The sequence below is a fragment of the Halyomorpha halys genome, unplaced genomic scaffold (assembly GCF_000696795.3).
Source record: "Halyomorpha halys isolate HHAL.00 unplaced genomic scaffold, Hhal_1.1 Scaffold1533.1, whole genome shotgun sequence".
In the NCBI taxonomy this organism is placed as follows: Eukaryota; Metazoa; Arthropoda; class Insecta; order Hemiptera; family Pentatomidae; genus Halyomorpha; species Halyomorpha halys.
This window is the reverse complement of record NW_027109790.1, coordinates 173,497-184,899: the sequence shown is the minus strand read 5'-3', so window position 1 is coordinate 184,899 and position 11,403 is coordinate 173,497.

Genomic DNA, 11,403 nt, shown 5'->3' with positions numbered 1-11,403 from the left:
AATCACTGCATAGGTTTTTTTTTCATAAAGAAGAGACGCTCATGGGAAGTGAAACAAAGTGTAGCTGATAATGTGGCTACCTCAAAAATAATTAATTCCTAGAGTTTAACCTTTATATGGCCTCACAGGAAAATGTAAAAAGTTTAATATATGTATACATCAGTAGTCTAAAGATTAGTTAAAAAATCCCAATAGTAAATAACTCGTAAAAAAATATTTTGATTTTTGATTTTAGTCCATTGAACGATAGTGTACGATGTTTTGAAACCTTATTGTTTGCATTGTTATAACTATAATCTATTACAGTGTTTTACTATGATATGACTCTAGGTTTGTGCCAGTTTTGGTAGTTGTCTAATTTACTTACTCTCTCTCTCTCAAAAAAAAGAAATATATGCACTTAGAATATAGAAATATTTATCTTTTCTATAACTGACAATCTAGTTTTTATTTTCAAGGAGCTCTCTAATTCATAAAGGTATAATTCAATGCTGATTATGGCATAATCAAAGAATTGAAATGTTAAGCATGTAATCGCAGAAGTTGTAAACAACACCAAGGTTGAACCCAACAACTCGCTAATGCTGTGCTTACTTACAAATGTGCAATAAGGAAAACTCGATATTCAGTTCGGTGGAAATAAAATAATATAATAAATATTTCAAGCGTAACGTTTTATTAATATTAAGTTCTTGTATATGTTATTATGTTTTTATAGTATTGTTATTGATTTATATATTTATCTATTAATTACTTAATAATTATGTATCTATTATTAAATTCTTATGGTAAAGATGAAAAATTGCGTGTAGGAACGGATATTTGAGGCGTTATGCCCTAAAACATCGTAACTGCAAATTTTTTTTCAATATTAAATTTTTGTTAATTTAAATGTTTTATATTCAACCAGCAGTCCATTTCGCATAACTTAATATCAACTTTTCTTATTAAATTCTTTATATAATATATGATATTAATTTTCTAAAGATAAATTTATGAAATCAGCCATAAAAAAATCTGTGATTCCAAAAACTTTAATTCATAAAAAATATCAGTTAACATGTTTTACGAACACCTCTTTATAACTGAAGATAATTTTTTATTATCATTATGGTCATTTTTTTACTTGGATATTATTTACTTTAGCTCCTACATAATATAATTGTAATTATTTGAATATTTATTCACACATTAACATAAAATTTTTGGTTTTTACTCATCCATTTCTTTATTTTTTGACAACCTATTTACTATATAAACATAACCTGAGCTAACTTTAATAATTGCAAATATTTGTTGTTATACAGTATGATTAAGGGGTATATAATATGTTTTTTAATAAAAATAAATGGCCAGTCTCTGGGACAAAACGAAAGTACATAAAAATTAATATATATTATTTCATTAAACTACATTTTAAAAAAAAGTTTTCAATTGTACAACAGATGGTAATTGTCAATAAAAATAAATCATCTTTTATATCGTGCAGAATCAAAGTTCATTAAGAGCAGCTTCATGAGCGCAATTCAGGAAGGCAATTTGATTTCAGTTCCCGAATTCAGGGAACAATTTACGTCGCTTCATTAAGGCTTTAGAGCGAATAGACTAAAATATCAGTTTTCCTTGAATTATTTAAAATATCAAATTATTGAATTACTAAACTCTATACATATAATAATATACAAACCATTAATTCACGATTCGTGGTTATTATAATTAATTAATTAATCCAATTTAAAAATATTATGTTCGAGGTTAACGAGATATTTAGAAACCCGAGTATAATGGTGAAGAGTATGTGTTAAATACTATAATACTAACACAATCAAAGCACAAAATACGAGCATGTAACCTAACACGACAGCAAATAAAACAGTGACGAGCTCAGCTGGACGTTATTCTCCATTTAACAGAACTAGTAACAGACTCGCAACCATGTTATATGTTATACCGTTTTAACATGGTAAAAGAAGGAAAGATTTCTCCATTTAAAAAGCTTTAAAATGTTAAACTAGAGATCATGAATTGGTTGAACTCACAGCTAGGTTGAACTAAGCCTCATAAAGTGGTACCCCTTAGTTGGGGAAAAATGTGGTGGTTGAACGTGATTTTGAAAAAAAATTACATCCCTGTATAACCATTGTTCTTCCTTATAAAGTTCTACACCCATGACCCAACATAGGTCTACCGGTACTGGTATTTGGTGTGGGGAACAAGTCCGGCAAGTGAGCCCAGTTCCTTTTTGTCAATCCCTGACGACTACCTGGGTTGCCGCCGCGTACTAGCCAAGGTGAGAGTGTCAAGATTCAATCACGGGACCGCCGAAAAATGAATGTTTAACTGCCCCAGGTGGGAATCGAACCCACAACGTTACGAACCGAGCGCACTGGGACCTGCGCCCCAACCAGCACGGCAATCACGCCCCTTTCATAGATCTAAGCGTTCACATTATTTTATTATTATTCACTATACAAATTTATTAATTTAATACAAGCATAAATTCTCATTGAAAATTGTTCATTTTAGAAATCAAATTTTAAATTTTATTCATCTCTAAAGGTGTTTTATCAATTAATTTTTTATATAAACAAGATAATACTATAATGCATTGGTTCCCTACATTTTTTCAAGTACTCTCTAATCTAATCGCTAAAACGACAAAGGACTCTCTAAATCCTAAAATGTTATTCTTATCTCTTATAACTAGTAACTAACACTCGCATATACATAAATATATATCTGACAGGTTGTCCCTGAAATCTTACGAGTTAAGTAAAATTATTTCTAGGATCATATCGAACTTGTTTCTTTTTATGCAAATATAGTTTTATTTTATTTGTTAAAAACCTTTAAGATCACTAACTAAACAAGGTGGAAATTTCAAATTAAGTGTTTAAATTATATATTCAAACAATTGCACAAAATAGATAATATTTCATGGAGCCTTTCAATACAGTGTCTTGGTGAAATTTTGAACTTTAACCTAAATTATGTGAACATTTTTTACAAAAAGTTATAAAAATAAAAAAAAGATTAATTCTTTTTTATATATGCTTGTTTGAGAGTGTTTTAGTTTATTACCAATTTAAAACAATTTTGATCCTTTTTTTTCTCCTCAACTTTTATTCTTAACAATTTCTCCAATGTTTCGGCGCTCAGGCCATTCTCAAGTATACCACCTACAAAAAGTTTTTTTGAATGGAATATGGTCCAGGTGCGGTAAAAAAAAACTCAAATAGTAAATAATTATACTACTTTATTGAGCCAACGTTACGCCCCACGTTGCGTTAAAGTTTTTAAGTTTTAATAAAGTTTTTTTATTTTTATATAACAATTACATTATTTCCTTCAACTACACACTGATTTCTTTGGCCCTACCTTCAATATTGATCTAATTTCTTTTTTAAATCTTAAAATTGCAGGCTAATTGCCCTTGTCACATCTTTAAAATAAATTAATCATTAAAATAATATCATAATAACTTCATCAAATTTTGTTTTTAAATAGATTTCTTACTTACATAACTTTTAAAAAAAAAATGTATATCTTAGATTTAAAACTTTTTTACAAAACACTTTCCTTCCTTCACTTACATTTAAAACTTAAAAACAGAACCTACCTTCAACAGGTTAGGACTCTGTTATCACCTTATCATATAACAATAATTTTTTTATCATTAATTTACATTTTCAATATAATTTAATTAACATTCATTTTTAATTATTTTGCTTATAGCCCATTTTTTTAATATTTAAAATCCATAATTAATTTATTCTTATTTCATGTGTATTTTTTTAAACATACATATATATAGTTTAAACATACACTTTCAATATACTGGGTTGGTGAAATTTTGAACTTTAACCTCAATTATGAGAAAATATTTTACAAAAAGTTATAAGAATAAAAAAAGCTTTTGAAATTTAGTTTATCATTGTTCGGCGCTTAATAATTGGATGAACTCTTTGTGCCTTTTAAGTTGTAAAACAGGGTTTTTAAGACTTTCGTGGTCTATCCTATGTGATGTGTCAAAATTAAATGTTGAAGATGTTCAATGACAGTTTTTATTTAGAGATTATTGGTATTTCAGAATACTACGAGGATTTGAAGTGGCTTTCCCCTTAGCAATGCTTGAAGTATTTTCTTCAATGAAATGTTCTCTCTATGTTTACAGTTTAATATCCTCTCACCGTATATCTCTTATCTCTCGAATCATTATTTTCCTTTATACTGTGTACCTGTAAATATTTATGAATAATAATTTGTGATTGGTTATTTATTTTTATTCTATCAAGAAAAATATTTATATTAAATTAATCCTAAATTTTTCTGTAATTTGTTCATACTAGGCTGAATGAATTTATATCGCCGGAAACCGTAAACGAGTTTTTACTATTTTTGACGATTCGCGAGCAAACGGTGCATGATTATATATATACACTAATTAATATTTATGTTATTAATATTAACACACGATTAAAATTCAAGAATGACACGGAACGTTAAAATCCTGGCATTAATAATATCATCGTGCAATGTTTTCGTTTGGGGCTTCCCATTTTAGAACAGTCCCTGAGCACATTGCCAGAGGTTTGTGTCAGTGATCTCGATATGAATTCTTCCCTCGGTCATCGTTTTTGAATTGTACATTACGTTTAACAAAATAAAATAAAAAAGAGTATGAAATGTGATGGTTGGGTTGCTTTAAATATATTGAGCACTGAATGAAGGAGGACAGAAAAATTTAGGTTTTTGTAGAATAAAATGAACTTTCAGGATGTGAGAACTTGAAATAACTCCATACATACTTTTTAAGAAACCGAGTAATCTCAAAAACTGTTCTTGAAAACCTTTTTTTTTTAGTTAGGTTCTACTTTATTTTATATTAAAAATTATTAAAAAACAATTTATACAATGAAAAATACAAATTAACTGATAACAGTTAAAATACCGGGTCAATGACATGGAATATCTATTTATTTAAGTATAATTATTCATTTAATATATTTTATTTTACGGATCATAAATTGGTAACTGAGATGGAGATTCAACCAAAACCTCTGTAAATGATCGTAACATTGGACAAAAAGATAAATCGAATAATTTGCATCGGAATAAAATTCTATTTGAAGAAATACTTTCTAGGGTTTGAATCATACTCTGTTATCATGTGGAATATTATTACTCTGACATTATTTAGTCTTTCAAACCCACTAACTGTCTCACCAACCCAAAATTATGTGGGCTGATATCCACAAAATGTCAGTGATAGGTCATCTCACATCTATAGTCTAAGACTAAATTAACAAAAGAGAGATCGGATTTTACTTAATTATTTAATGCATAATAGTACTTTTACTTAGGGTTTATTCATAGATAACTAATCAATGAAGAGGTAAAAAGAATATAGTCGTCACTTAAAACTGTCTCTCATCTCAAAATTTATTGGAGAATAAAAATTTACAATATGAAATTCTTCATTCGAAATTCAAAGACAGTAAATAAATAAATATATATATATAAAAAGAGAAACTTCTTAGAAATCAAGTAGAAACTTCAGGACAAATCCTGACTTGAAACAGTTCTTTTAGTTTATCAAGCTGTTCTAAAATGAAGTATATCTTATTTTAGAAACTCATTACTACTTGTTAATGATCTCGAGAAAAAAATATTATTTACTAATTACCTCCCTTTCTCTATCTTTTCGTTTGAAGACTAATTTAAAAAAAAAAAATCTGACTATGCTGGCAGTTGTTAATTTTATTGTTAACAAGCATTAAACATGTTTTATTGTCATTTTCGAGTGCTTTATATTATCTTGTGGTATTTCAACGACTTCAAGTACAATTAGAAGAGTCCATTAATTAATTAGTTAATAGTCAGATTGATTAAATCCCAGTAATTTTAATGGCTTGCTTTATCTGATTATTCCCTCTCGTATACTCGGTAAAGGCCTGGGAAGTTGGTCTCTTGAAATCCTCACTTCACAAAGAAAAGGCTTTAACTTATTAAGCAATGGTTGAAAATTTAGATTGGAGAGGCCCGCCCCTCCACAATTTAGATATCAGTCTTAAATTGGATTCATTGAACTCGGCTGCAAAGTAATTTAGATGATAGTGCTTGTTCCGTCCACTATCTAATCCAGACCTCCGCTCAAACTACTCTACGGACTTTTTCAGAAAATATTAATTACCTCTATAAATGCAATGATAATTAAATAAAATTACTACACGTTAATAGATTATTAATTTCGAATAAAGTGTGAAGCAGAGACATTTTATATAATTTATAATACTTTTAAATCATGATGTACGTGATTACATGTGTGTTAGGCATTATTTGATAAAAAAATTGAACCTCATTCTCAAGTTTACTTATTAATAATTCTCCATTTTTTTCTCTAAGGAAGTATCTTCTTTATATGTTTTTCTTAAAAACCTCCAGGAAACTGATAAAAGGAATCAATCGTTCTGAAAGGTATATACGAAATACCAGAAAATAAATGAATATATATTAAGGAGAAATATTGGATAGAGTCCAATCCATATAAAGTTGTCCAAAGTAATCTTAAATAATTTTTTTTGTTTGGATTTTTGAGTCCTCTATGTTTTAAACAGATAAAAATAGTTTTCGTTTCTTGGACAGTTTTCAAATCCCATCCTTTTATTTTTTGGGTGCACGTGTAGGGATGATTTTGCACAGTTTTGTATAATTAATTGTAAATATCTGGGAATCAAAAGCTGGTGTAATTTAAGGCTGACATCACAGTAGAAACGAATCACTAAAAACTAATAAGAAATTTGGTATAAATAAGTACAGTAAAATAATAAAAACAAAGTACAGAGGTATAGCTTCTTAATTTTTTATTTTAATTCTCTAATTTGATTATGTGAAAATTCTGTTTTCTAGAAATTATCCTTTTACTAGGAATTTCTTTTGGGTAGGTTATTACTTATATTTTTAAGATTAATAATTCGTTAAAGTATAGATGTATCGAAATAAATTTTCATATAGGAAAACGAAAGCAATAACCATATCAAATACTAATCTCAAACATTATTCCAAAGTTTGTCATATCGGACGAGCCGTTTTCAAAATATAAGATTGTCAAGAAAAATACCTTTCTCAAACGAAAGGAGCTATAGGTCCAACTATGCATCAGTCCGAACAATCCCCGAACACCGGAAGATTAATGTGCAAAAATGATGTTTACTTCGTAGTTACACAAATTTGAACAATTTTGTGATTACACCGATCTCTTTATTTCGAGAAGAATTTTTTTTGAACGTACTGTATGATAGACAAGGTGAACGAAAAAAAATGTTATCATTATACAACTGAACTTTGCGCCTTTCATTACCACTGCTGTGCTACACTCCGCAACAAGAAATTTTTAACGTTAGAGGAGCAATATTATCCCTTAAGGAGTAACCCACAAAGCCGGTATTAAACGTGCCATAAGTTCGTGATAACACTCAAGGTAAGCAACAAAATCACATAAACGATCGATAAAACATCTATATCATACCTTAGCAATGAATGGCATACAAATCAATCATTGGAGAATTCCAGGCTGTTATTAAAACCCCGCAATCACAGGGACCACTATAAATTGTCTATAATTTGAAATTCAGATAGCCCCAAGAGACCAACTCAATATCAGAATTCAACACACTCTCTTTAAACCGAATCCTCTTTAATTGTTCGGGCCATTCCATGAATAATACCCCTTGAGCAATTTCATGCTTGATAACATTTAGGGATTTGAAAGTCATATAATTTCAACGGCGACCAGAATAGCTATAATAAATTTTTTTTTAAATCCAAGTTATATATATTAGAATATGAAGGCCTTAAATTAAGCTCCAAATTCAATATATATAATTGCGGCGGGTATGGAGAATAATTCAGAATGAATGGGCGATTGAACGATGTACAGGAAATCCACTCTGGAAACAAATTAGTTGCACTAAAAACTGAAATTTCCTCTTATGACAGCAGTCGATAGTGAAACTGTTCATTAATGTTTTATATGATAAATGAAAGCAGAATAGAGAAGAAATATATCAAATAAAGTTATAATAAATTCTTTATAATTTCAAATAAAAACTATACTAAATAGATTCTACACACCCTGAAATATAGAACCTCCAATTTTTATAGTTATGAGACTAAAGTATTTTAAAAAAATATATATTTCAAAGGTTCGTAATTTAAAACAATAATATAAAATGGCGTAAATTATATTAATTAGTTGTTTTTTTTAATAACTATTTTTAAAATTAAAAGCTCCAAAAATGCGAAATCTATCCAAACAGTTTTGAAATACTTATTTGAAAACTCTTTTAAATTTTAATCACAATAATAATAATAAAAAAAAAATTGAAAACAAGTGCTTACTATAGATCCTTGCGGTACACTCCAACAATACGGTATGTAAATATAAAATACCTATTCGTTGAGAAAGAATATAAGAGCCGTTAGGTAAGACCCCAATTTAAGCGAACTATATATAAGGCATTGTACTTTACGCATGACGTGTTGAAGGTCACGTAGATCCTTCGTCTCTATTTATCAAGTGAACTCCTTCACCTTAATCAATTCTCATAGGAATGTTTCCTCCTTTTCGCTTTATTCCTCCGATATCTTAAGATTCAGCAAACGTAAAAGGTTGAACTTATCAGAATTCCAAACCTCTGACGATTTTTAATAAATCGATAAAATAAACTTTAAAAAATAAATAAATAAAAAAGAGGGAAAGAGTTATGAAGGTGTATTCTATTTATGGCTGGCAGCATGGAACAAAAGTATTATTATTTAATGAAAGGTTTGTTGCAAGGTGAAGTTTTGCGCTCTGTAATCTTTGCAGCACACAGTTTTTACTAGCAATATCCCGGGAATTCGCAGATGATGTGGTCATTCTGAATGCGAAACCGAGTTCAAATCTACATTAATTCAGTTCGAGGATGATGGCAACGCAAAGCTTGAATACTAAGCAGGAGAAAAATAGCATTATCTCGTTTTAAAATGCTTGAAGTGGATACAACAGAGTTTACATTTTGTGAAATTGTAGAGTGGTGAATTGTAGGCATTAATTCAAATCTTGGCTAAGTTCATAGTCACAGATCTTTAATTTTCTATTTGTACACCAAAAATTTATTAATTAATTCTGAAATTAACACAAATCGCAATTTTACGAATCTGATTCGGACTAGTTCCCAGTCAAAAGAAATCTGCCTGGCAAGTACAGGTTTAGGGTAAGTGCACCAGTTATTGATAGGCTTAACCTTTGTTTTTAAATATTACATGTCAATAAATGGTTATTGCATAATTAATTATAATAGATTTACAAAAGAAAAAAAATTATAATATATAGATGCTACCTAAGGGTTAGCCTAGGAAGTGGGGACATTCTATACCTGACTTCCCCCTTTTTCTCATTCTGTTTCAATCTGATAGAATTAATTACCTGACGTTTACCCCTATAATTATTGTTTATTTTTATCAAATTTCTTAATACCTACCTTTTACTTATTACTATACCATATATACTTCACCTATGTGTTCTACCTTTTACATCTACCTCTTTACCATATCTATAACTATTTTTAATAAGCCTCCTACAATTTATTAGTCTTGATCTGCACTTAGAACTTTTATCACACCTGGTTATATTTATTAGTAACTTGTTTCCAATCCTACACGTATACTTCCTTATATTGTTATTATTAATTCTTTTTTTATATACTTTATAAAATAACAATTGTTTTGAAATGTTTTTACTTTAATGTTTGGTTGATTTTAAAATGTTTAAAATTATATCTTAATTAATATATATCTTATTAATTAATTAATTAAATTAATCATTAAAGTGCTTGCTTTTTCATTCAGCCCTGACGAAGCCCTGGAAAGTGGGGCGAAATGTTGGTTAACCATAAATATTTTTTTTTCATTATTTTGATGCCTTAAATGGCCGTCATCTTCCTATTATGCACCTTTAATAAGTACTTATGTATTTCAGTTATATATAATCTATTTATTGTAAGATTTTGCATTACAAACTTCATAAATTTGTTTTTTCTTTTCTGTATAAAAAATAATACTAATTGGCAAAAATAATACAAATTTACTGTTAATCGTTAATATTAAAATTTTTAAAGTGACCATTATCAGAAGTTTCCTTTTTTAAATAATTTGGTATTATGTCCATAGTATACAAATTATGTCAACGAAGGTAATTTAGTCGCTAAGGTGTTATAATTCGTAAGCAGGAATACACATTATTTAATTAAAAATCAATGCTTCGTTCTAGAGACATCTCGAAAGAATTATGGATGTCCAAAAAAATAAATAATAATAATATAAGTAACCTCCAAAGCGATTGTTGATATACGATGTCTCTAGATTATTTTTTTTTAAGTAGGTACAAAGATGATGTGGGATATTACTGCTTAAGCGACGACAAAAAACATTACTTACTAAATCCACAGCACAATATATAAAACCCGGAGTAAACTTAATTTAAATCTAATTTAATTAAGAAATATTTTAATAATATTAATTACGATTAGCGAACTGATTTTAATTTAATACTTGATGGACATGTTGAGAAATTTACTTTTCGGTTTAACCGCCTGATGCTATAAGACGACATTGGCAGTGAGCAAATAGAATTTCCAATTCAACTGAAATATTCATCCGCTGCGAGCAACGGGAAAGAAACGAGAACTCGTTCACCCACCCAGTTCCAGAAGAAACAGAATTTATGTTGCCAATTTTGGAAGATAAAATGGTGACCCAATATATAGATTCCTAGTTTCAATTCCAATCTCTTGTTAGTTTCACCAAACTTTTTTTTTTATTTACTTACATACTTAAATATATCGTTGTAATGGTGAATCCCTAAAAAGGTTTTAAGTTCAGAGTGTAAACTTAGAATCTGTAGTTATTTATTTTAATGAGAATATTCATTTCTACTTCACGCCAACGAACTTCTGAAATAGAAGAAAAGATTTATTTGTCAATATATATTTTGAAAATTTTTTTTTAAAATAACAGTATTTAAAAAAAAATATTGATGGCTTATCAAAATTATACTTATCAATTTCTCATAATAAAAAAAAAAATTAATGATTTTAATTTTTGTTGGTCATATTTTTCGACAAATTGATTTTTTCTTTAAAATTCATTTCCTTGAACTCATCTGATAATTTCGCAGGTTCAAATTCAACTTCGAAATAAACTTTAAACTGAAATGAGCTCCTGTAAGAGTTATTTTTATATTTATTAAATATCAGTTAAACATTTTTTTTTAATTAAAATTTTTGAGGTTTCATTATAAAAATGTTTAAAAAACCTATTTTTCAAAATTTTTGAGGTTTCATTATAAAAATGTTTAAAAAA